Source organism: Leopardus geoffroyi, chromosome B4, assembly GCF_018350155.1.
Source record: "Leopardus geoffroyi isolate Oge1 chromosome B4, O.geoffroyi_Oge1_pat1.0, whole genome shotgun sequence".
In the NCBI taxonomy this organism is placed as follows: domain Eukaryota; kingdom Metazoa; phylum Chordata; class Mammalia; order Carnivora; family Felidae; genus Leopardus; species Leopardus geoffroyi.
This window is the reverse complement of record NC_059341.1, coordinates 93,350,422-93,378,116: the sequence shown is the minus strand read 5'-3', so window position 1 is coordinate 93,378,116 and position 27,695 is coordinate 93,350,422. Positions and strand designations below refer to the sequence as shown.

Here is a 27,695-nt window from a genome sequence, read left to right as displayed (position 1 = left end):
TGGAGGCCAGCTGCCAGGAAGCAAGCACATCCTTCTCTTTACCTAAGGATCATCCCACTCACTCCTTGGCCTTCATCTATTCCTCAGCTTTGTTTTTGAAAACTTTCTTGATCACTAGACATTGTGAGTTGCAAATTTAAGCACGAAACAAAGTGCCCTGAACTCCATTGAATATCCATCCCAGGATATTATCAAGATAAGCTCAGCCTGTATCCATATGATAATATTAATTGTTGGCTTTTAATTACAATTCCTACAAAGGAGTTCTTCTATAAATCTGTGGCCATATTCCAGCTGCTGGAGTGAAGTTGGAAGCAACCATAGAAGAAATTGTGTGAAGGCAGTGACATTTGCCTTAGATATCCTTTCTCTAGGGATTGTCTCTCAGTACCTTTTGGGTCGTATGTAGCTTTATGGGAATTTCTTTTGCTTCCTCCCTACCTTAAAAAAAAAAATACTGTCTTGATTTTCAAGCATATATTCACCATTTTAAAGAAGTTAACATTTCTTTCAGTGGCACCTCTTTTCAAACTACCCAAGTCAGTGAGAGACTGCATTTTGTTCCAAGGGTTTAAAGCACTTAAAAGATAGGATCCTGCTCTTAAGGTGAAGAAGAAATGCCAGGATCAGGGAAATTGGGACTTTGAGAGGCTAAATTACTTGTTCCAAATGAAGGACTGATGGGGAAAGTGGGATTACATGTTAAGCTTCTGGCTTCTTCTGCTAATACACTGTTGATGTGCTCAGGGCTCAGGTGTGCTTAGAGAAATTATAGCAGCTTCTATAGAAGACAGTGATCAAACTAAAAAGCTCAGCACAGTGCGAGAAACCATCAACAAAATTCCTATGGAATGGAAGAAAAAATGTGCAAACCATATATCTGATAACGGGTTAATATCCAAAATATAGGAGGAACTCATGCAATTCAATAGCAAAAAAACCCCACCAAACCATCCAATTTAAAAATGGGCAGAGGGGGGCGCCTGGGTGGCGCAGTTGGTTAAGCGTCCGACTTCAGCCAGGTCACCATCTCGTGGTCCGTGAGTTCGAGCCCCGCGTCGGGCTCTGGGCTGATGGCTCAGAGCCTGGAGCCTGTTTCCGATTCTGTGTCTCCCTCTCTCTGCCCTTCCCCCATTCATGCTCTGTCTCTCTCTGTCCCAAAAATAAGTAAACGTTGAATAAATAAATAAATAAATAAATAAATAAATAAAAATAAATAAAAATGGGCAGAGGAACTAAGTGGACATTTTCCCAAAGAAAACATCTAAATGGCCAACAGTTGCATGAAAAGATGCTCAACATTACTAATCATCAGGAAATACAAATCAAAATCACAGTAGGATATCACCTCACACCTGTTAGAATGACTATCAAAAGGAAGAGCAGAGAAAACAAGTGTTGGAGAGGATGTAGAGAAATGGAAATTAAAAGCGTCACGTGAAGTGAGATAAGTCAGACAGGGAAAGCCTGTATACTGTTACTTACACCTAGAATCTAAAAAAAACCCAAATCATAGAAAGAGTAGAATGGTGGTTACTGGGGCCTAGGGGGTGAAAGAATTGAGATGTGGAAGGGTTTGAACTCGGCAACCAAAAGATGAGCAAGTTCGAGAGATCGAACGCACAGCGTGGTGATTATAGTCCACAATACTGTCTTCTACACTTCAAAGTTGCCAAGAGACTAGATCTTAAATGTTCTCACCACAAAAAAAGAAGTGATAATTATGCGATGGGATGGAGGTATTCGCCAATGTTCCCAGGGTAATCATATCGTAACACGTAAATGTGTCAAATCAACACACTGTACACCTTAAACTTACACCATCTTCTACGTCAATGATATCTCAATTCAAAAAAAAAAAAGAGAGACTGAACTTTTAAACCAGAGACTCCTCATATTCCCTCTTAATATAGTAGGACACGTGGGCTTGCTTTCCTTCATAATTTTATCACAAGTACAGTGAAAAACGTATCTGTTGTCGTAAGTGATGTGTGCGTGCGTAGTAACTTGCAGCTGACCGGCCCTTCCCTCCAGCAAAACGAGAAAGGTCAACTTCATGGCGGGTATCACCTGCTGGAAGAAAGCGGAGAACTGTCAGCGCTAAAAAGAGCGTGGGGCCCTCCAAGAGGAGAGCCGACTCCGCGGCCCCGAGCCCGTGGACAGTCCTCCCTTCTTGGTCCCGGCAGACGCTGAGAAGCTGGGGACAGAGAAACCAAGCATTTCTAAAAGATACAAGGGCTGGGACGCAAACACACAGCTGCATTTCCCTTGAAGACACGTCCTCAAACGGGGACACAGGAGGAGCACAGACCCAAAGAGATGCAGCCGCCTCCGAGCAGCATCTCGCGAGAGCGAAACGGGAGTTCGGGACCAGCCGAGGGGCGGGGCCGGGTGGGGCGCGGCACTCTCAATTGGGCCAGGGTTGGGCTGTTATCCGGCCTCACACCATACCGGAAATTAAATTAGATGGGTCAAGACCAAGGTGGGAAAGGTTAAGACTGAAACTTCTCGAAGGAAACAGGAAAAGATCTCCATGAACTTGAGGTAAAATTTCTCCCCCCCCCCCCCCCCCCAGTTAAAAAAATGTAATACTCCATTTTGCTTCGAAAACATTTCAGCATTCTGGGAGAAATCAAAAACTGTCACATTAAGAGTGAGAAGTGAGGTTATCTTTGGCGAGAAGGGGCTGCTGTAACCGGAGAGGGGGCCTGAATGAACTGAGGGGGGCTCGTCCTGGCTGGTGGTCACGCAGGTGTGTTCACTTTATGAAAACTCGTACGGCTCCATGCCGACTGTGCATGTACTCGTCTGTATTACATTATGCTTCAGTGGAAACATTTACACGAAAAGAAAGTCTTTGCATTCTCAACGTACTGAAAAAAATAAATAATAAAGAACGTTGCAAATTGTGTTTTAAGGTCTGATGGCTTCTGTGCTTTCATGGAGGCAGTGGCTGGTCACTTTCCTGACAATGAAGAGTTGTCCAGTTCGTTTTCAAACTACCAGATTTCACCAAAAGAACCAGAACACGTCTCCTGCCGGCCAATAGCCCTTTTCCACGACTAAGAACGTCTGCGGGATGTTGGCACTCTGTGGAAAAAGACAACCGGAAGCAGCATCAGCAGGTTTGTCCTCGTCCCTGGACCCCCCACACGAGGTGCAACCTCCCACATTACACTACCCAGCGGGGACCACGTGAGGTCTAGTCTGTTGTGTCCTTTTAGCAAACTAGAGTTCTATGGTTCCTAACAGGATTTCTAACGGATAGCACTACCTTCCAAATAACATTTTTTTTACATCCCAGGAAGGTTTTAACTGCCCATTCACACAAATCTCAAGTTGATGGAATGAAGACAACAAAAGAGTGCCTTTTTATTTTAAAAACATTTATAAATATGAACACCTTTGATGGGACTTCTGGGTGCTCTTGACATCCATAAGCATTTCCGGGAAACCACCTGCAATGTCTAGAGCACTTCAAAAACTACTACCATTTCCAGTTGTGGAACCAAACTCAAGGAGAGCCGCAGACACCTTCTCAGAGAGGAGGTGGGTCACTTACTGCACAGGTTTTATTAGTTATTCTCCTCCTCATCCTCTTACTGCTTTCTCATACTCTTCATCGCCCTCCTGCACTCTTTTTCCCAGGGAATGTTAGATGGCCCCTTCTTCCCATTTTCCTTTAGATTGTTTGACAACATCGTTCTCACTCATCCCCTTCAACTTTGTTGCCTCATTATGAGGGGGCTTCTCAGTATCACTCAAATTATTCTGCATCCTTTGTTTTCTATCACCGTGTCACAAATTCCTACAAACTTTAGAGTTTAAACCAGCACCCGTTGATTAGCTCACAGTTGTGTAGACCAGAAGTCTGGTATGTTATGACTGGGATCCCTGCTCAGGGAATCAAAAGGCTGAAATCCAGTTATCAGCCAACCTGAATCCTCATCTGCAGGCTCTGAGTAGACATCACTTCCAGGCTCCTTCAAGTGGCTGACAGAATTCATTTCCTTGTGGTTGTAGGACTGAGGACCCTGTTTCCTTGATGGCTCTTGGCCAGAGCCCTCTCTCAGCTCTGTAAGGTTTCCCGGATTCCTTTCACATAGCCTCCTACGTCTTGAAGGCAAACCCCCTTTATTCCTCAAATCTCTCTGACTTCCTCTTCCACCTGCTGGAGAAAGGTCTCTGCTTGGAAAGGTTTTCTTGGTTACATCATGCCCATCCAGATAATCTCCTGTTTTAAGACCAACTCTGCCATAGAGCACAATCACATTGTGAGTGACGTCTCATCGCATCCATAGGTTCCAGGGATTAAGGTAGAATATCTTTGTGGAGGAATTTTAGGAATCCTGCATACCGTAACATATCACCAGCTTTTTGGCCACATCCTCAATGAAAATGCCTGGGTGTGTAGATTTGATCTTGCACAGAGGTCTAAGCAGAAAAGGAGGAAGCCAGATGGGGTATGAAAACATTTGGGATATTATGATCTTTCTTCTTGTCTCCCTTAGCTGGTCACTGACCTTCATTTCCTGATCATTGTGCCCTTTACCATTTCACCAGATTCGCATTTCTCTCTCCCATACACTGTATTTCACCTCCCAGAGCATTTGGAGAATGCATAGTTCACAGGAGTCTCTGGATTTTTCTTCATATGTCCCTCCCAGCATATCTTCACAAAGAGGGCATGAATAGGCACCTTGCCCTTTGGTTTCTTGGGGACACCATTTGCTCTTCTGACTGTACTGTTTGCTGGTCCAGGCAACAGAGTGCATAACAATTTCCCAGTCTTGTACTAGCTGCCTCCACAAGAACAGCCTCAGGCAAAGATGTCTTAAGACACAAAAAAGCAGTAACCATAAAGGGAAAAAGTGTTGATCAATTGGATTCCATTAAAATGAAGAACATCAATTCTTCCGATACCACTGAGAGTGAAAACATAAGCCAGAGACCAGTAGAAGAGAGTTTCAATACATATTCCTGTAAAAGGTCTCTTACTATCTGGACTGTGAAGAGCACTCCTTCAAGTCAGTAAGAAAAAGGAAGAGAACTCAATACAAAAATGGGCAAAAGTCAAAATAGATACTTCAAAAGAGAAGATATCCCAACAGAAGATAAACATATAAAAAGGCATTGGACTGCACTAGTCAGTCACTAGGGAAACGCAGATTAACATCAGAAAGGAGATGCCGTAGCAGATCTCCAAAAATGGCTAAAGTGAGAGAGATGAGACAATGTAGATCTCTCATACACTGTGGAGCAACCACAATGTACAGCAACCAGATCTCTCATACTTTGCACACAGTGCAAATTGTTACTACTTTGGAAAGCTGTTAGCGTGTATTAAAACTGATTATACCCAAGCCTTATACTTGGCAATTTCAGTCCGGAGTGTATACACAATGCATGCATATGTCCAACAAATGGTACGTACAAGAATATCAAGTGCAGTAGTATTATTTATAATATTCCCAAACTGGAAACAGCCCAAATATCCAACAGTAGAGTGGATACACAAATAATGGTATATTCATTAATACAGGAGAATAATATGCAGGAATGAGAATAAACTAAACATAACAAGCTAAAGTATTCTGTGGTTTTAGAAGTCAGAATAATATTTACCCGGGGTGGGACGGTGTGTGTGTGTGTGTGTGTGTGTGTGTGTGTGTGTGTGTGCCATGAGTGTAAGGGGGCAGAGGGAGGTATTTGGGATACTGGTAAGATTCTGATTTTGATCTGGCTATGAATGTGTGTGTGTGTGTGTGTGTGTGTGTGTGCACTTTATGAAAATTAATTGAACTGTGTGCTATTATTCCTACAAGTTCTGTATGTACTTTATACTTTAACAAAAAGTTGACATTATGCAAAATGACTTACGTATGTGATATCTCTCCCAGCCATGAGCATGGGACCATATCTGGTTTGATCACTATGATAACGGGAGCCCCTAGACAATGCCTAACAAATTGCTTGTTGAGTAACTGATTAATGAATTTTAAGAGTTTTGTTAATAGTGATGCTTTTTCCCCCCCACCCTTATCAGTGGAGTACTATTCATCTATATTTTACCAAATATCTTTAGATACTGCAAGGCATTTGTTTCAGGTAGACCGGCTTGCAGAGGGGAGAATGGAGTGAGGAACTGGAATTTAAGCTTTTCTGGGCGCAATGACTTTTGTACTGCTCGTTCACCATTCCAGGCACCGTTGTCATACTTTACGTGTATACGTCATCGAATCCTCACAACCTCCAGTGAGGTTCCTCACAAATGATGTAGCCGATGAGACCACTGAGGTTTAGAAAGGCCTGATAACACAAATAGAGAATAAAACTGCCCACATTCAAACCCTGAATATGAGCTGAATGGCAACACTGTGAACGTAGGAGGCACTTGAAACATATCTGTGAAAGAAGTCCATAATGGACCTCCCCATAATCCCTTACTTTCTTCCTCCCTGCTTCCCAGTCATAACTGCATACTAACAGTTAGGTCTCAGTGCTGGGGCTGGATGCTGAGGAGCTGGCAGGAGGAGGGCAGGGGAGCCTTTTAACCCAGACTTTGAGATTTGAGAGGGTGTCACACAGAGGCTTGGCATCACTCCCAATGAGCCTATATATATATATATATATATATATATATATATATATATGTTCATCACACTTAAGTTTGCGTCTCATTCTCTATTGCATACCCTAAATAAATATTGCTTATGCATGCTATCATCTTTTGAAAAACAAGATAATTAATGTGGCACTTATTTAAATGTGTGTGTTAAAGCTACTCGTTTTTTTTTTTTTTTAAACATAAATGTCTGTGTTGGAAAAATACATCACAATGTTTGTAATTTTGTTTTGGCATTGCACTTTTTAACATACCAGGAATATTAAAAAAGAAAAAATGGAAGTGGCTCAGGCACTTTACCTTCGGAGAGACCCTGGCTAATGCACAAGCAGTTTCTGTGTGCACAGCAGCATTTTATCTCCTGCCAACCCCGGGTGTAACCACTGCTACACGGAGAGAGACAAAAGGGGAGCCCTCAGGCTAATTTGAATCACTGAAACCCACAGAAAACTGAAAGCCTCATTTAGTTTCAACTTTTTACCCTGCAAGGCTTGTTCTTAGGGTGGCTTTTAAATAGCAACAAAAATGCTTGATTTTCCTTTCACTTCCTTCTTTCTCCATCACCAGCTACTGGTGGAGGTTCTCCTGAGGTTTTGCTGACAAAGGCAAACACCAAGGATCCTTTCCGTTCAGTCCTTTTCAGTCCTCTCAGGAGCCCTGTCAACAGCAGCTGTGACTCTTTACTGACAGTCATGGTGACTGAGTCCCCCTCCAAAAGTAGAAGTGACTTGTCCCTGGTCTCAGAACTACTAAATGGCATGGATCTCATCCCCCAGGATGGAGAGAGGAAACTTCATACAGCCCGTGAACTGAGACACGTCGTATTGCCTTCAAATTGTGTGGCTTATCAGTTCCTTCACCTTCAATTCCATGAAAACTACACACACACAAATTTCTTTTAAATTTCAGCTGGGCAATTTTACCATTTTCCCCTACTGAAAAAAATTGTCCATTTGAACCTCTTTTATCATGCAGTTTAAGCCTGTGGAACTGTCTGTGTGAACCAGGTGAAGGAATTAACTTTCATTTGATGCAGAAATCAAAAGGGGGAAATCATTCGGCAGAAGATGAAACCCTGTTATTTCAAAAGGGGAAAAATTAATATAACACAAAAGAGAAAATATTTCAGATTTGTAAGAGAAAAACATTGTTTCACCAGAAAGACATCCTCATGCTCTCCTTTTCGTTTACCTCTTACTCATGGCATTTCAAGTAGTTGTTTTCTTGGCACCACAGTTGTGAAATATACGCACTTAAGGAGATTCAGGCAGTTCTAGCCCCTCCCCTGATTTTATTAGCCTCCTCACTTTGGGCATGTGCCATTGTGGGCAGTGTCTTGCCATTGACTTGCCATCACACTGTGCTGTCTAAACTGTTTCATAATTCTGTTTTACAGAAAACATTTTCATCTAATAGAAGTTAATATATTGGGGAAATAACAATCAACATACAGTCGTAAAACCACATTGCCATTTTTGAATTAACAATTTTTTATTATACACTAGTATCCAAACTATCCTAGGAGAATGGGCTAGTTTAAGAGTAAAGTTAACTATAGACTTGATACCAGAAATTTGCATCTACTAGGTTAGGAGTCCAAAAACCTTTTTTTGTGAAGGGCTAAATAGCTTATATCTTACTATGCTTTACAAGCTATACTATCTCTATCTTGACTATTCAACTCTGCCATTCTAGGGAAAGCTCCCATAGATAGTAGACAATATATAAGGGAGTAGATGTAGTTGTGTTTTACCAAAACATTATTTACAAAAACAGATAGCAGTCAGATTTGTGACATGGAGTTATAGTTTGCTGACCCCTGATCTAGATGCTGGGTATGTTTGCAACTACCGTTCAAAGGCAGATCCTAGACAGTAAGGTATAAACATCTGTTTGACAACTTACCTGAAAAGGTATAGTCGTGTGTGTGTGTGTGTGTGTGTGTGTAGATGGGGAAGGTTTAAGTTAAAATGAATTTTCTCATGAGAAAACTTTTAAGAGTAGGTTTTTTCCAAGTGTGTTCAAGGACCATCAGTTATTTTCCTACATACCAATTACCTTGATATAAAATAGGTTATTGGATGAACAGAATTTTTTTTTAATGCTTATACACTGAATAAATTAACAATGCCCAACGAAACCTTGAGCACCATTGACCTTCAACCTTCTGGCTTGCCCATCTCCAGAGTTTCCTTTTTTGGAATGCTAACACACAAAGTCCGTGTCACATGTTTCCAGGCTTAGCTCCTCCTTTAATCTTGATAGCATTGTGGATTATACTGACTGTGCTTTTATTAAGGCAAAGCATTAGGTTTGTAGAAAGCTGCTTATGATTTCTCCAAGGCACCTCTTAACTTTCCAATTTATGTCAGTGGTGACGGTCCTTTTTCTTTATTTGAGCTTTTTCCTGAGATTGTGACAGACACTTCCCAATAAGGATTTTATTTACATTTCAAACAAACACACGAATTGAAAACATCCTGTGCCAGGTGGCACATTGTGGAGCGTCAGGGGAGACCAGTGCCATTCCCTTTGCCAGCGAACCTTCTGCCTTAGACATAAAACACTGGCAGACGGTTTAAATGATTGTATTCCAAAATGAGGTCTTGCATATTAACAGAATTCACTCCCAAATATGCAAGTTAGTTGCATATGAATCAAGAGGTAGTATATTGTTTGGCACTTAAGTGTTCTGCCCTGCTGACTCCCAGGGTGACAGGGACAGGTTTGCCTTCTTATCACTCAGATAAGAGGAGGCAGAATCTTGGGGTTGGAGCAGAGGGGAAGGATTGGGTCTCTGAAATTCCTTGCCTGTCTTTCCCTGACTGAACCTGGCCCAAAGACCTTTCCTTGTCTCTATCTGGGCTTTTCCAATGGCGTAGTGATCATGGCAGCTGTTTTATACTACTCTTTTACACTCTGTGCATGCCTGTGATATTATTTTCATATTTGGCATTGGGCATTTTTGTCTCCCCTTCTTGAGGTGTTTGTGCAAAGGGAAGTTTGGGGAGACTCAGCCTTCATGTGGTCAGTGTCTCTTGAAAAAATGAATGAATAAAGATCTTTGTTTACTCATTCATCAATTCTCTGATGCCTACTGTATATTAGTCACTGTTCCAATGCTGGGAGTAAGCAATAAACAAAACAGGCAGAATTCTTGCCTTCATGGAGCATACATCCTTGTGAAGGGAGACAGAAAACTAAAAATTACAATGTTAATTTACCAAATGCTTAGTTCTCTGGAGAATAATAAAATAGGCAAGGAGAAAAGAGAATCCTGGAGGAAGGGGGATAAAATTTTACATAGGTAGCCGGGGAAGTTATCACAAGAAGGAGACATTTAAGCAAAGACCCGAAGGAGGTAAGGGAGAGAGTCATATGGATCTCTGGAGGAAGACAGGCCCAGGCAGAGACAAGGGCAAAGGGCAAAGGCCTGGCTTCACATGTGCCTATCAGAGGAACAGCCTGAGGCTCTGGGCCTGGACCAGAGTGTGAAGAGGAGAAAACCGAGGAGGATGAGACCATGAAAAAAATATAAGCATTTATTCTAAAGGAAACATATCAGTTACTTCCCTGGGTTTTCCAAAGTCTGAATATGATCTATTCCATTGTAGGTCCACCTCTTTCCCACAGAGTTGACCCCCAGATCTCTGCTTATTCTTCCATTTTCTATATTTAATTTCTTTATACTTTAATGGGAAAAATAACACCTTTCCTTACGGGAAATGTTGAAGGGACCAAATGGTCATCACTGTGAGAGCGTTGAGTTTAGACTGTTCATTGAGCTGGTGACACAACTATCTCCTCAACAGGTATTTATCAAGTGCCTGCTATCAGGAAGGCATGTAGAGCGTGCGTCAGAGTGGAGGGCAGAACGACTGAAGAATGGGAGCAGACAGGAAGAAGGCCAGCAAATTCAGTCAGATGGAGAATGAGGAATAAGAAAAGGGAAATAAAGGCGATAGTCCCACGTGTCTAACCACAGGGAAGAGAGAAACTGATACAGTTTTAAGTCTTACTGGCTATGTGACCTTGGGCAAGCCACCACTTTGAGGTTGTTTTCCTCTGTGTAAAACCAGGACTTGACCTCTGCCCCGCAGCTCGTGGTCAGGGTCCAAAGAGATATTGCACATAAGTACCTAGCACAGTGCCAGCACCAATTTGCTCAATACATTTTAGTCACTTTACTATTATAATTATCATCATCATCCCCAGAGGACAGGAAAATAGAAGCAGCCACGCATCTTCTGACAGGAGAAGAGAAAAGCAGGAAAGATCTCTTGTAGGGAAAACTTGTCATAAGGATCCATTTTAGAAGCAACTAGCAGCGTGATTATGCATTGGGATTCAGTTTATCATTTGAATTGGGATAAGCCTAAAGGGACATCTTTTCAGTAACTCAGGTCCCTAGAAATTTGGTTCATCTGGGAAACAGGATTTATTCTGGAGAATATATACCTATAGAACAGAGGGCAGAACTCTGGAAAAACTTGGTAATGCTTCCACATTAAAAACAAATATGAGAGACCTTGGATGACTTATAAAGACTATAATGTATTAGCAGTTCCAGGAAAAGCAGAAGACAGATTTGTAACTGAGCAATACAAAAATGAAATAGTGCTATGCCAAGGAAGAAGGGATTGACTTAAGCAGTTGCCAAGTGCTTTTACATTTGGGACAAAGTTTATAGCAGGCAGCAGGGACAGCCAAGACTCAATATACATGAATCTCATAAAACTATCTGAATATATTCTGTACTGTAGTGGGCATGTGCCACTTTTTTGTCTGTCTAGCATTTCTTACTGCAAAATACTTTCCCTCTCCAATTCTATGTGATTCTTTTGAGCCTATCAGTCAAGAGATCCCAAGATGCATACCGCAGGAGTGACTTGCGACCCAGGGTGTTCATTTACAATACCCCATTTCCTGGGCCACAGTGATTGGTCTAGAGGAAGACACATGACACAAGCATTGCCCAGTCAGGGTTTTCTGGGGAAATGATACGGATGCTGACTGAGAGTCTTTCCATTTGAGATTGCTGTCAGTACCATATAAGCCTGGAGCTGCCTGGAGCCTTGTTATTACCATGTAGAACAAGATTAAGAATTGAGCCCAAACCTAGACTAGAAGAATAAAAAGAGCAGGAGGGAGCAAGTGACAGACAGTGGTATTCCTATTGCTGGTATTTATTTGTTTAAACTTGATTCGTACATACCTGAATTTGCCACTTCCTGGGACTTTTCAGTCCAACAGGCTACTTTTGCTACTTTCAATTTGAATTGGAATTTTTCAATTTACAACCAAAAGAGTCAGTTAAGAAAAGTTTGAAGGAAATGAAGAATCTAACTGATAAAGACAATTTGTGGCAACTGGAACAGGAGTACATAATTCAGTCTGTCCCAAAAAAGATAAGAAATATTTTAAGATGTTACGAAAGATTTGAGTAAAGGTGTAATTTGGTGTTAAAATGGTCAAGGGACACAGTCTGCCAAATCAATCCCCAAAAAAGGACAGGAACTTGGCTTCCACAATGATATGGCAGATAGAACAGTACGCAATGTGTCTCTTTGTGGCTTGGGTAGAATCATCCTAGAAGTTTGTAGCCCTATGACCCATGTCCTGGTCTTGAACATCTGATACATAAGTAACTGTATCACAGTCTAAGTCTTTCAACCAAGTAAACTTAATGCACCAGAATGGTAAACAGCTCCCCTCTATTGGGATATGATTGTACAAGTACAGGAGGGTTACAATTAAATGTAAGGATCATGGAGTAAGTTAGACCCATAGTATTAATATTATATATTAATAGGCATAGGAGTCGAAGTTATAATTTGTTTAAAGTGTTAGTAATTTTTTAAAATTTTTTCATGTTTATTTTTGAGAGAGAGAGAAAGAGAGACAGAGCACGAGTGGGGGAGGGGCAGAGAGAGAGGAAGACACAGAATCTGAAGCAGGGTCCAGGCTCTGAGCTGTCAGCACATAGCCCAATGCGGGGCTTGAACTCATGGACCGCTAGATCATGACCTGAGCCGAAGTTGGACGCTTAACCAACTGAGCCACCCAGGCGCCTCTAAAGTGTCAATAATGTTTAAGAACATCTGACATAAATTGACCTTCATGATTTCAATTTGAAATGTGTGCTTAATTTTATTCTCATTATCTTAAATAGCAAAGATCTGATAATCTAATAATGCTTGTAAATAGACTTTGAAAGTTTTGACTCACGTTTTTAAGGGTGAATTTTTAGATTTACAAATACTTGGATGTTGATTGTTGAGGTTCAAGTCAGCCTTGTCTGGCATCTAAATTACTTTAGTAACTTACAAATATTTTGAAAAGTTTGGGGGACTTTGGTTGATGACTTACTAATATGACTAATTGTATAGAGGATTTTAACGTGCTAGAATTGTATTAATCAAATAAGTGGAGGAATTGTTTTAAATTTTATGAAAATTGCTTGGCTTACAAGTAAAATCAGAATTGCAAAGTGAATGTAAGGTCCTAAGAAAATTATAGATTCAAACTCATACGTTAATTAAATATTATTTAATTACTCAAATATTATATTCCTTTCTGTGGACAAAAGCCCTCATTTCCCAAACACTGGAAAAAAAAAAAAAACACATCGACACACATGGTAAGGAAAATCATTATAGATGCAAAAGCCCAAGATACAACAGTGCTTCCTGTAGAGAATGAGAAATATGTGGCTTGCAAGGGGCATGAGGTCAGGCAAACTGTAAAAATCTTCATAATAAACAATGATGAACTAACTGGACCAGCTTCCAGGAGCTAAAATAAAAGCAAGAATCACAAATGGAAGTATAATAACCAAATGTTCACCCATTCATTCATTTATTCTTTCATTCAACAAATGTTTAGTCAATATGTACTACATATCAGGCTCTGTTCTAGCAGTTCTAATATATAGATGAAGAAAGAAAAATATAGATTGTAGTTTGGGTGTAAAAAAGGCAAAAAGAGAGTAAAGCAATTGGAAATGAAGGAGAGATGCCAACAGCAGATTGCTTTGATAAAGCAAAGCCCAAGTTGTCTTATCTCAGATTCCTTAGCTTTGCCTGATGTCAGCAAGCAGGGAAAATAAGGAGCGAGAGCATCTCAAGACATCCACAGAAGAAAAAGAACAACTAAAAGGAAAATGGAATAACACAGTCAGTAATAATAGACTACAGACACAAAAGAAGAAAGGCTGGAGGGGAAAGTAATAGAGCCTCAGAGAAGTAGAGGAGGCAGCCAGTACAGCCATCAATAGAAAGTAATGGGGTTGGTGTTCAAAAGAAGTCTTATAGGACTAATTAAAATGACACAAATATGGTAAAGTACAGCATAAAGTAGGAACAAGCAGTACAATTAACAAGAACGAGGAAAAAAAGAAGGGGTAACTCTGTAGGATCCTGAGAAGAAAATCTGTACGTGAGTTGAGGCACAGGAAATAAGACTGAACACCCGAATCCAAAGGACTGGTGTTGGGCTCCTCCTGTCCATCCAGAGAGGAAGAGAGACACATGGTACAGCGATAGCTCAAGAAGAGAAGCAACTAATCATGCTTTAGAGAAAGGAAGGTGAGCTTGATCCTGGGGCCTTAGTGCCCACTAAAGTACAAGCTTTTGCAAGCCCTGTTGACTACACCTCCGGCCATGCCTTCCAGCAACCCATGGGCAGACAGCCAGAAAAGTGGAATAAGTAATATAAATGATGATTTGGCGGGGGGGGGGGGGGGGGGGGGAGGTATAATTTTGTTCTGATTATTCCAAAAATATTCCCAATAAATATATTCATTCTAGAAAAATTAGAAAATACAGATAACCAAATCAAACATGAAAAGAGAAAAATCACCACTATAACCAGTGGTATTTCTGAGGGATAAAGAGCCATTGATTTTTCAAATGAGTCAAAGGTGTTTGCACCTTACCTACCCTGAAAGTTGGTAGCAATGGTCCATATATAGGAAAGGTAAAAAATAGAATTGCCAGATCCCAATCAAGAAAAAAGCTTTTATTAATTAATTAATTAATTTTGAGAATGAGAGAGAGGGGCAGAGGGAAGGAGAGAGAATCCCAAGCAGGCTACACACTCAGCACAGAGCCCAGCATAGGTCTCGATCCCATGACCCTGGGATCATTACCTGCACCAAAATCAAGAGTTGGTGCTCAACCGACTGGGCCACACAGGCACCCCAACAAAAAAAAGCTTTTAATCAGCTAATCTAAGATATTTCCTTCAAGTGAATTCAAAGATATGGTGGCAAGATCTGTAAAGTGTTCTCTCAAGTGTTTGTCAGACTACTGGTTAGCACATGTTCGTGAGGAAGCAACCCAAGACCAGGGAAAGAGCCATCCTAGAGGATTAGAAAGTATCAAATGCTCACATATGGCTGGGCATAATGCCTAGTCCCACCAGCTAGACTGGAAAATCTCATGATTTATGGATCATTGGGTAGAGTGTTCAGAAGGGTCTTGCCTCAGAAATGGGGCAAAATTAGCCCTAGACTAAACGCGCTCTGGCCCTACCTAACAAATCTTAAAGGTATGACCAGAAAGAATCAAACTGTTTCCAAGTAATTTAGCTGCATCGCAAAACAAAGCTCAAGAATGTTTATAGGAGTAAAAAAATCCAACACTCAGCAGGGAAAAGCACCCGCTGTCTGGCATATAGTAAAAAAACAAAAACCAATAAAAAAGCAAAACAAAACAAAAAAACAAGGATGCAAAGAACCATTATGAGGAAAAAAAAGTCAATCAATTGAAACCAAACCAGAACAAAGGCAGACGTTAAAATTAACAGGTGAGGATATTAAAACAGCTATTATAGCTATATATCATATGTTTACAAAGTTAAGTAGAGACATGGAAGATATTAAGATACAAATCAAACTTCTAGAGATGGAAAAAATATGTTTGAGATGAAAAAATAACACTGGGGTGCCTGGGTTTCAGTCAGTTAAGCATCTGACTTCGGCTCAGATCATGATCTTGCAGTTCATGAGTTCAAGCCCTGCATTGGGCTCTCTGTTGTCAGTGCAGAGCTCACTTTGGCTCCTGTGTCTCCCTCTCTCTCTGCCCCTCCCCCACTTGCATGCTTGTGCTCTGTCAAAAATAAACATTAAAAAAAATACTGGATGGGATTAACATCATATTAAACATTGCAGAAGACAAGATTAGTGAACCTGAAGACATAGCAATAGAAACTATCCAAAATGAAATATATAGCATATTATAAAATGTATCTCTTGGAGGTAGACTATGATAAGTTAAAATGTATAAACACTAACACAACTGATATATACATTTTTTTTTAAAAGAGCTCTTTTCAAAAAAAGCTAACAAACCAAACAAAGGAGATAAAATTGAATCATAAAAATAATTCAGTTAATCCAAAAGAAGGTAGAAACAGGAAAAAAGAGAATAATGGATGGAGTAAATAGAATGCAAATAGCTGTTGTCTGAAGTATTTTATAAATGTCAATTAGGTCATATTGGTGGATAATTTTGTTCAGGTCTTCTATATCTTTACTCATGTTTCTATTCTATTGATTATTGAGAGAGGAGCATTGATACTTTGATCTTTGTAGATTTTTCTGTTTTCTTTTTGCAGTTCTATGAGTTTTTGCTTCACATATTTTGAATTACTTCTGTTAAGAATATAAACATTTAGGGGGTGCCTGCATAGCTTCAGTTGGTTAAGTGTCCAACTGTTGATCTTGGTTCAGGTCATGATCTCACGGTTCTTTTGGTTTACCTGAAAGTAGAGGGGTGGTTGCAAAGGTCTTCAGGGAAGGGAAAGGGGGAGTTGCTATTCAATGGTATAAAGTTTCAGTTATGTGAGATAAGTAAGTTCTAGAGATCTGCTGTACAACATTGTGCCTGTAGTTAATAATACCATATTATGCATTTAAAAATTTGTTAAGAGGGTAGATCTCATGTTAAGTGTTCTTACCACAACAATCTTTTAAGAAAGCCGAGGAAAAGGTGAAAGATAGAACCTGAATAGCCCTATATCAATTAATGAAATGGCATTGATAGATAAAAATCTTTCTACAAAGAAAACTCCACACTTACAGCCTTGGTGGGAAATTTTGTCAAATCTACACAAGCTCTTCCAAAAAACCAAATATATAAAGACAAAGGAATAATTCTCAACTCATTCTAGGTGAGCAGCATTACTCTGATACCAAAACTAGACAAAGACATTAAAAGAAAACTACAGGTCAATATCTTTCATTAACATAGATACATAAATTCAAAACAATGTTTTAAGAAATCAAATCCAACAATACATAAAAAGGTTAATACATAGTGACTAAAAGTGGTTTATCCGAAGAATGCAATATTGGCTTAACATTCAAAAATCAATGTAACTCATCATATTAACAAGTTAAAAAGAAAAACCATATGATTATATCAGTAGTTTCAGAAAAAAAGCATTTGGCATAATTTAACATCCATTCCTGAGGAAAACTCTTACCAAATTACGAATAGAAGGAAAACTCAACTTGATAAGGGGCATATACAAAATACTACAGCTAATACCATGTGTAATGGTAAAAGTCTGAATGCTTTCCTTCTAAGAAATAGGAACAAGACAGGGATGTTCACTCTATTTAACCACTTCTGTTCAGTGCTACAGTTGAAACTCTACCCAGCACAGTCAGAAAAGAAAAAGAAATAAAATGTACCTAAGTTGAATAAGAAAAAGGAAAGCTGTCTTTATATGCCAACAACTTGATTGTCTAATTAGGAAAACTGATGGAACCTATAAAAAAGCTAGTAAAACTAATAAATGAGTTTAGCAAGTTTACAGAATACATGATTGATATGCAAAAATCAATTTTATCTCTTTTACACTAGCTACAAATAATTGGAAATGTAATACCATTTATAATATGATCAAAAATATGAATTATGGATAAATCTAACAAATATGTGCAAGACCTATTCACTGAAAATTACAAACTGCTGAGAAAAATTAAAGAAGACCTAAATAAATGGAAGAGAATTACAGATATACCTTGTTCAGGGGTCAGAAGATTTCACAGTGTTAAGATGAATAGATCTGAAGAGCTAATGCAACCCCAAACGAAACCCGAGGAGAGTTTTTGGTAGAAATTGACAAGTTGATTCTACAATTTACATGGAAATGTATAATAGCCAAAACCTATAATAATAGCCAAAAACCTATAATAGCCAAAACAACATTGAATAACAAGAATACAATTAGAGGACCAACACTACTGTTTTCAAGTGCTATGGAGTGAATTATGTCCCCTTCCCTAAATTCATGTGTTGAAGCCCTAGCCCCCAATGTGACAGTATTTGGAGATGGGGTCTTTGGGAGGTAATTAGGTTTCAGTCATGAAGGTACAAACCAGGAAGAGGACTTTCAACAGAATCTGAACATGTTAGCACCCTGATCTCGGACATTCAGCCACTAGAACTAGAGAAAATAAATTTCAGATGTTTAAACCACCAGTCTATGGCATTTTGTTATGGTAGCCCAAACAGACTAATACATCAAGACTTCTTATAAGAGTACCCAAGGAGTGTCTGCGTGGCTCAGTCAGTTAAACGTCCAGTTCTTGATTTCAACTCAGGTCATGATTTTATGGTTTGTGAGATCAAGTCCCACGTGGAGCTCTGTGCTGACAGCACGGGACTTGTTTGGGATTCTCTCTCTCTCCCTCTCTCCCTGCCCCTTCCCCACTCACACACGTGTGCTCACTCTCTCTTACTCTCTCTTTCAAAATAAATAAACAATTAAAAAAAAGAGTAACCAGGATAGTTTGGTATTGGAATCAAGATAAACAAATAGATCAGTAGAACAGAATAGAGAGTCCATAAATAGACCCACACTTACTTGGACAATTCATATCTGATGAAAGTGCCAAGGTAATTAAAAGAAGAAAGGATAGGGGCGCCTGGGTGGCGCAGTCGGTTGAGCGTCCGACTTCAGCCAGGTCACGATCTCGCGGTCCGTGGGTTCGAGCCCCGCGTCGGGCTCTGGGCTGATGGCTCAGAGCCTGGAGCCTGTTTCCGATTCTGTGTCTCCCTCTCTCTCTGCCCCTCCCCCGTTCATGCTCTGTCTCTCTCTGTCCCAAAAATAAATAAACGTTGAAAAAAAAAAAATTAAAATAAAAAAATAAAAAAATAAAAAAAAAAGAAGAAAGGATAGTCTTTTCAACAAATAGCGTTGGAACACTTGAAAATATATGCAAAAAAATTAAGTTTGTTCCATACATCTCACCCTGTACTCACCATAAGGATTAACTAAAGATTGATCAAAGACCTAAATATTAAGCCTAAAACTATACAACACAAGGGAAAATCACAAATATTTCATAAACAACACCAAAAGCATAATCCATAAAATGGAAAAAGGTAAAGATTAACCTTCATTAAAATTAAAAATGTTCTTTATTTTTTTAATGTTTATTTTTGAGAGAGAATGAGAATGTGGGGGGGAGGGGTAGAGAGAGAGGGAGACATAAAATCTGAAGCAGGTTCCAGGATCTGAGCTGTCAGCACAGAGCCTGATGTAGGACTCGAATTCACAGGTTGCAAGATCATGATCTGAGCCGAAGTCAGACGCTTAACTGACTAAGCCATCCAGGTGCCCCCAAAATGTCCGTTCTTTAGAAGACACTGTTAAGAAAATGAAAATAACACTCAGAGACTTGGAGAAAATATTTGTAAATCATATATTTGATCAAGACTTTGTATCCAGAATATATAAAGAACTCTCAAATCTCAATAATAAGAAACCACCTCAATATTTTTTAAATGACCAAAATGTTTGAATAGATACTTTTCCAATGAAGATATAGATAATAAGTGAGAAGATGCTCAATATCAGTAGTCACCAGGGAAATGCAAATTAAAACCCACAATATGATATCACTATACTTCTGTTAGAATGGCTGTAAAAAGACTCTGCTGAGACAAGAATGTGGAGGAACTGGAACTCTCATACACTGCTGATGGGAATGTTGGACACTTTGGAAAACAGTTTGGCAATTTCTTAAAAATGTAAACTTATGCCTGCCATGTGATCTAGCCATTCCACATTTATTATCTATCCAAGAGAAATGAAAGCCTGTATCCATACAAAGACTTGTATGTGAATATTCACAGCAGCTCTATTTGTAATAGTTGAAAATTAGGGGGGAAATCAACACATTTCCATCAACAGTAAGTTTGTTCATTGTGGTTTATCTACACAAGGAATGAACTGTTGATACACACTTTAATGTGGGTGAATCTCCAAATAATTATGCTGAATTAAAGAAGTTGGACAAATGAGTACATAGTATATGATTTCATTTATATAAAATTCTAAAAAGTGCAAACTACATTATTCTCACAGAGAGTAGAACAGCAGTTGCCTGAGATCAGGGGAGTAGGGAGAAATGGGAAGAGGGGATTCCCAAGGGGCATGAGGCCACTCGTAGGCATGATGAATATGTTCCTTTTCTTGATTACAGTGATAGTTCCAAGAGCATGCACATATGTCCAAAATTACCTAGTTATACCCTTTAAACATGTGTAGCTGATTTTATGTCAATTATACCTCAATAAAGGTAAAAAACTCAATAAAATTAGTATATGCATATGGTAGGAAAAAAAAAAACTCAAATAGGACAAAACAGAAAGAAAAGTCACTCTCCCTGCCCTTCCTGCAGAATTCCACTCACCAATGATAACTGCTTTAACTATATCTCTTTTATAGTTCTTCTGAGGATTGCCTCCATAACTCTGATTATGGGTATGCCTCTTTCTAGATTTGTCAACTTAACATATCAATTCTTTTTAATATATCTCATTTAAAAAATATGAGAAAATAAACTTTCTCAGACCGCATCTTCTCCTTTCAGTCTCTGCCCATTGAAATGTTAACTTTTAGTTCTTTGTTGTTTTTTCTTCATCATTATCATCTCATTGAAAACTTTCACTTTCAATGTGCCAGACTAATATAAACACCAGATAGGTAGATAGATAGATTGATTGATTTAATGTGCCAGACTAATATAAGCACCAGATAGATAGACAGACAGGTAGATAACTGATAGCATGTATCAGCAATTTTCCCAATTGAAGTATGGAGGAACTTACAAGCCCAGGTGTTTTAGCTCCAGGGTCTGTGCTCTTAACAGCTATGCTATCCTGCATTCATGTGATGTCAATATAATAAACAAATTGAAACAATTTGTTTAAAACTATGACTTCCCATAGATACAATATCTCTTAGTTCACTTTATGTTTGATGAAGAAATCCAAAATCACTACATTTTCCTCCACCTCTGTACCCCCTCTCTAAACCTCCATTCTAGCATACTATTGTTTTTACATTTGTTCTGCAACTACAATTAAATTTTGATGCATCGTCTATAAATTGATTCTTTTAATTGAAAACTAAAAGGTAGTATTCACAATAATATTTCTATGGAGATATCCACTGCAGAACCAAGTAGTACCATTAAACCTATAGAGGAGATGTAACTCTTATCAATAAACCTTTGCTATTAGAAGTAGAAAGGAACTTTAAAGTTGGGAGAGGGTTGGGGTGGCACCATATCATAATGACCCAGTATGCTTTTGCCTTGTCATGAGATTACTCAGCTTCTTAACCACTCTGTTTGTTAGAAGAAATCCGTATTCTCCTGAGAAACATTCTTCACAGAGCTTCTGACTTCTAATTAGTACCGATGGCTGTCTAGGCCAGCCTCAAAGTTCTCATCCCGGAATTACTTTTCACTACAATCCTGGGTTTTGTTTTGCTTGAGTAATTCTTTCAGAAATAGTCTATGGGTGGTAAATGGTTCGAGGTCTTGCTTGTTTGAAAATGCTTCGGTCTTGATTGATAGTTTGGCCAGGTAGAGAATTGTAGGTTCAAAAACATTTTTCCCCTCAACATTTTGCAGTCATGCTTCGTAATTTTTTTGACTAATGTCTAGGATTGCTGATGATCTATCTAATGTCAGTTGGACTCTCATTTATTTTTGAGTGACGTACTCTTTTAGCTTTTAAAATCTTCCCTCTCTTGTCGGTGTCTAAAAGAACATGTCTTGGGGTAGGTTTGTTTACTCATCCCGTTCTGCATTTTCTAGGCCCTAACAAACTGAAGTCCTGTTTCTTCATATCTAGAAAATTCTCTCTTGTTCTCTTTTTTGTCTGATTACTTATTCTAAACATCCTTTCAGGTATTAGATCTTTTGGACCATTCTCTAATCTTTTAATTTGTTTCCCATATTTTCCATCCCTTTAAAAAAACGTTCTGCTCCATATTGAGAGAACTTCCATGTTTTTTCCATTGAATTTTTAACTTTGATAATTTTTTTTTAATTTTGGTTTTGATTGTTCTTTTGGCTTTGATTGTTCTTTTTCTTAGCAACCTATTTTTGCTCTACGAATGCTTTTTCTTGAAATTTTATTCTGTGAAGAAACTAAATAGAATAACTTTAAGGGTAATTTCTACTTCCTGAATTTCCATTTCTTCCAGGGTCAGTTTATTTCAACCTTTATTTTTGTCCTTACTTTTCCCCAGATTTTTATGATCCTTGGCCATCAGTTCATACTTATGACTGAGGCAGACCAGCTTGTTTAATACGGAGAGCACTCCTTGCCTAGGTCCCATCTTCTATCCACATGGGTGGGCCTTTTGACTAGCAGGCTTTACCTTAGACCTTGAGGTGAAAGAGGAGGAAGCAGGATGCCCCCCTTCCTGCCTCCCCCATTTGCCAGCCCAAATGAGGAGAATTTTATTTAGAGTGGGCATCACCCCTTTTAGGGCTCCTTCTCGTGCAGGCTAGTCTCAATTATTTTAAAGATTAGTCCTCTGGTTTTAGCCTGAGCATGTGACACAGGGAAGGGGAATGTGGGCTGTGACTCACAGTTATTCCACAGTTGATTTCCTTCCAACTTCCCTCTCACACTCCACAGAGCCTCTGTGGGTCTGCTGCCAGGAAAAATAGCTCCAGCCCCTACTTCAGCCTTCTCCTGTGAATATGATTTAATCTGTTAATATAATTCCAAGTATTTTTTACTTTCAAGAAATTTGTCTGTATCTCTAGTTTCCAGATGCCTCTTCTCCGGCTCTGAGGGCTGTCTTTAATTTATTATTCTCTGTTCCTCTTTACTGACATTTCTATGGGTTTTAGAGCAGAAAAGAGATATATGTATGTGCTCTGTCTGCCATCTTGAACCAGAATCCCTATTGCATCTTTGGACATCTTTGTGATTTCTTCTTTATTTGGGGGCACAAGACTCCATATAGCTTCCACATAGGGCCATAGGACCATACAAACAAGGCAAATTTCCCTTCTACTTGTCAGCTGTCCAGATACTTGAAGCTCGTTTTGTATCCTCCTATCCTCTCCAGGTCAAATATTTCTAGTTCCATTAGCCATGCCTCATCGAATTTTTACTCCTCCTATCATTCTCATCATTTTCTTCTGAACTTCCTCCATCTCTACCCAGTGCAATGCCTAGGGTACCAATGCTGGAAGCTATTTCATAGTGATCTAATCTTCCCTACCATATCACACATCCACATTGTCCAGTTTTTCTTTCTTCTCTGCCCCGACACCTGCTGGGAGGCACTCTACACAATAGCGATATTATTTAAAAGCCATAGAATTTGGGGAAGATAGCCGGAGGAATTTCTATCCAAGAATTTCCAGGCTGTCTACCACAGCTTCCGACTGACACACAATTACTTTATCACTTAAATAAAGGTTATTTAAAGGCTCTTAATTTTAGTCATTTTGTATAAAGGTTATTTAAAGGCTCTTAATTTTAGTCATTTTGTAAAGAATAGTACTATGTACTGAAGAAGACATTTGGGATAAATTGTACCTAAACTGACTGAATCACACAACTGAACTCACTATATATATATATATATATATATATATATATATATATATAACACACACACACACACACACACACACATACATACATATATACATATATATATACACACACATTTTTTTTCAAGTATGTGGAATGCAACTTCAGAACTCCAACACATTTCCCATTTCTCATTAGCAAAAGTGAACATTTTTTCTAAGAGCCTCAGACTGTGGTAAAACCACTACTAATTAAAATATGTACAACACTTAAAAATCAATAAAAAGAAGATAAAGGCAAGCATTGTACCATCTAAAACATCACAGCTATGGTGACATCACCTTATAGCAGACAGTTTTAAAATTTAAATACAATGTTGTCTGATGAAATTACACGGTATAGTTCTCAGCTAACACAAAGGTTTTTCTGATATGTGCAACTTGCTTGAATATTTCCTGCCTCTGTTTCCTTGAAGAGCATATTTAAAAACTGTAAAAGAAAAAAAAAATGTTTCTGACTATATATTAATATATAAGGAAAGATTTATAAATTAGATGTATTAAATGAACAAAAATCTTATAGGAATGCTATAGAAGTTTTCAAAATCTAGAATTATTTAAGAAACTTCTGTGTGCTAGGCAGTAGTGGTTCAATAATACACTACAAATCTACAGTCTCTATTTTCATGGAGCTTAGTTGAGTGAAAGATGCTCAAATTTGTTAAAGCACCTTCTTTCTACAACTTTGGTGATGGAGGATAGATTCAGTTGTACATGAAATGATGCCACAGCCTCTAGAAAGCAAGAAGCCTAGCATCTTTTCCATTGTCTGAGCCAAGTGGACCCTGTCAGTGACACGGAATGCTGACTATGAGAAATCAAAGCTGAAAAGTTAGCTGGAAATTAAGACGCCATCTCAGGAAACATCCATTGGTTATTCCACCCGATCAATGTGATCAATTGGTTGTTTCCTCTGATCAGTGGGAACTTGGAGAGAGGGCATTGCAGTTTGTACAGGTGTTTCTGCACCTGCTGTACCTGGTATTGGTGGGCCTTTGGGATCTCCTACCTTTACAACTGAACCTCCTGCAAGCCTCATAAAACACACAGTGCTCTTGCCTGCAGAGCTATTTTTAGTTCTCCACGCACACCATGCTCTTTCACACTTCCTTTCCTTTGCCTGAAATGCCCTTGCTCTCCTCGTTCAGCTGGAGTCTTCCTCCTCAGGTTGCAAGGCTCTGCTCAAACTCTGCTTCCTCTGGGAAGCCCTCACTGACCCCCGGGCTGGTTAGTCCACTCGTGAGGTTGTAGCAACAACTGTGAAAGAAGACCGGGGAATAGATCTTGGTTCTAGCTTTTACCAGATGTGGAGTTATGTAAACATTCTGAATCTTACTTTTTCCCATGTATAAAATACAGATATTTGCCTTCCAGGGCTGTTTTGAGGATTAAGTAAAATGGTAAAAGGTCAAGTCCCTAACCAGAGAGCTTGGCATACAGCACTCAATAAATGCTGCTTTCCATCCCTTTCTCTCTAGTCACATCTTGGAGTTGTCGTGGACTTAAGTATGCTTAGATCACCCACGGTCCTTACAAAAATCAATAGGATTACAATAATATATAGTTTCAAGTTAAAAACAGCATTAGAAATCAAAGCTTATTAAAGAGTTCCCAATTACTTACAAAGATGCTTTGTGTGAAGAATGACTATAAAGTACTTAGAATGATCTTCTACTTGAAGTGCATGTGTGCAATAACTTTGAAAGATTCTGATCAAAAGCCTCAGCACTGTGTGTTCCAGGCCTATAAATTTTACATAGAGGTCAATGCTATATTCTTAGCAACCACATCTGCTCTTGTAACTATTTTACAAACTCAGACTTAGGCGAAGAGCACAGTAAATCCATAGCATAGATCTCAAAAAGTACAATAATGTTACAAAAGCAATAATTTAATAAGAATTTCCATATCTTCTGAGTCTTTCAACCATGCCTCGAACATTCTACACATATTCATTACCTCTCACAACATCCTCTGTGGCAGCTCAGTGGTGCTGGAATCACTCGGTTGTCCCAGTGTCCGAGGCTGTGTGCGGATGTCCTTCCACCTCAGTGGAGCAGAGTGACAGAGAAGATGGAATAGTCCTAAATAGGCCACAGGGTTTCATTTTGGGGTCTAGCTCTCCCTCTGTTTTGAAAAATTTGGCAAAATTTGAAAAATTTGCCTTGCTCAGTCACTCACTCAGCAACTGTTTGTAAACATAGTGGTTAAAAGCACAGAATCCGGAGTGAGTTGTCTGGGTTCAGATTCCAGCTCTTACCACCTGTAGCTATGAGGCCTTGGGTGAGTAACTTCCTCCTCCTGTGGTTTAGCTTCCCCTTCTATAAAACGGTGATAACAATAGTAACTACATCATAGGACTCTATGGAGCGGGGCCCGGCACATACTTAATGTTCCTAATGATTTGGAACTATTAGTGTTAACTTTTATGCCTATCCTAGGGACTGAGATGCAATGGTGAACAAAGGCACTCAATAAATATTTAGTGGATGAATAATGTACAGCCATAATAGAATGAAGCCATAAATACAGATTTTTGGATACCCAGGTGGTTTCCATGAATGGCTGATGTCAGAGGACAAAAATGTAAACATGCATGATTAAGTCTCAACAACATGCTCATTTGCCCGGTGGCAGAAATAAAAAGATATAATGAAATTATCACCCGATGTCACAACAGGCAAACCAATGACAGTAAGCCAAGTAGCTCTGTGCACAGTGTTCTTTTTTAACTTGGCTGTGGTAGGAATCTTTTTTTTTTTTTTTTTTTTTTCTTAATGAGCTTGTAAACCTTGTTTAATTGTTAGCCAAAAACACTGGCTCTCCAGTGAGGTCACGTTTGGAAATATATGTATCAATATTTAAACAACTCAAAACCATAAGAAAATCTTAAATACCTCAACCAAATTGTGTCTTAAAATTGAAATAAGTAAGATGTAAAAATTAGAGGAAGACATATTCTCAATTGGATCATTGCTTTTTTGCTACCCTTTACATATAATAATTATGTCCAGAGTAAAGGCACTTCAGGATACCATTAAAACCGTTTGCAGCATAAGCCCCTTCTAACCACTGCTAAAACTTCTAGCACTGCTTGAAAATACTCAGGAGAGAAGAACTACAATATTGACATCTGCCTACATGCACATAATCATCTTAAGTTTTGATTTTAAAGACTGATATTTTCTTTTAGAGTCTTTCAAAACGTATGTTCTGTGAAAAGGCAACTTTAAAAAGCATTAATGTCTAAAGCTGCAAGAAAGAGCAGGAGCTGTTAAGGAAGGTGTTGAAAGAGTAAATGGAAGCAATTGATACAAATCTAAAATGGCATAGAGGACCAGAGAACAGAAAGGGCCTGAGGAAGAGATTCACCTCCTTCCAACTGCAAAAAGGAGAATGTGTACCCATGACCAGAAACACTCTCATTTATTATTTTCCCAGAGCTAATGAAGTATTAGGATCCAGGAGAACTCAGAAAGTTGATCAGTTCTAAGAAAGGCCTTTTCAGAGGTAGGCACAGATTTAACGGTTGTTTTAACAATGAATGAAAACAGAGTACTGACAAGAGAGACTAGAAAAGTCAGAAAGAAGGGTGGAGCCATTCTTCAAGATACAGTAATGGGAAGCTGCCTTCAGTAGCTGGGCATCCTGAAACCACAAATGATCCCAGATTCATTCTCTCTCTCTCTCTCTCTCTCTCTCTCTCTCACACACACACACACACACACACACACACACTCCAAAGTAATGATTGATAAAGGAGGAAATTATCTGTTATTCAGAAGTTCCTTTGCAGGCAGGTATTATGTTGCCTTAAATTTTGCTTTGTTCAGATAGTGAATTGCATTTACATACAGAGTCCTTTCATATTTTTGCCTCTGGTGAGTTGGTTTGGTTGTGGCAAAGAAAACAAAAGAACGTGGAAGTGCAAGTTATATGCTCTTTGGTTCTAGTGTTCTAGCAGCAGTATATTCGGGTTATAGATGGAATATAATTTGTCACCTTATTGTTCTCTACATCAATTTTTCTTTCACGAGGAAATGAATCCCAAAGATATGTGCATATCCAAAATACTATTTTAAAAGTGTTAATAGATATTATGCCTTAACATGCTAATACTGATTTTTCTCTTGGTGGCCAAAT

General features: G+C 39.0%; 2 long non-coding RNA genes across 2 annotated transcripts; one reads left to right on the top strand and one right to left on the bottom strand.

The window, feature by feature from the left end:
* Positions 1-1,927: 1,927 nt before the first annotated feature.
* On the bottom strand, positions 1,928-2,326 carry LOC123592150. The gene is made up of 2 exons (XR_006709609.1): positions 2,256-2,326; positions 1,928-2,070 (listed from the first exon to the last, which is right to left on the bottom strand). It is a non-coding gene; the product is annotated as an uncharacterized LOC123592150 (long non-coding RNA).
* On the top strand, positions 2,317-3,197 carry LOC123592149. Its single transcript, XR_006709608.1, has 2 exons — positions 2,317-2,544; positions 2,919-3,197. It is a non-coding gene; the product is annotated as an uncharacterized LOC123592149 (long non-coding RNA).
* Positions 3,198-27,695: the final 24,498 nt, after the last annotated feature.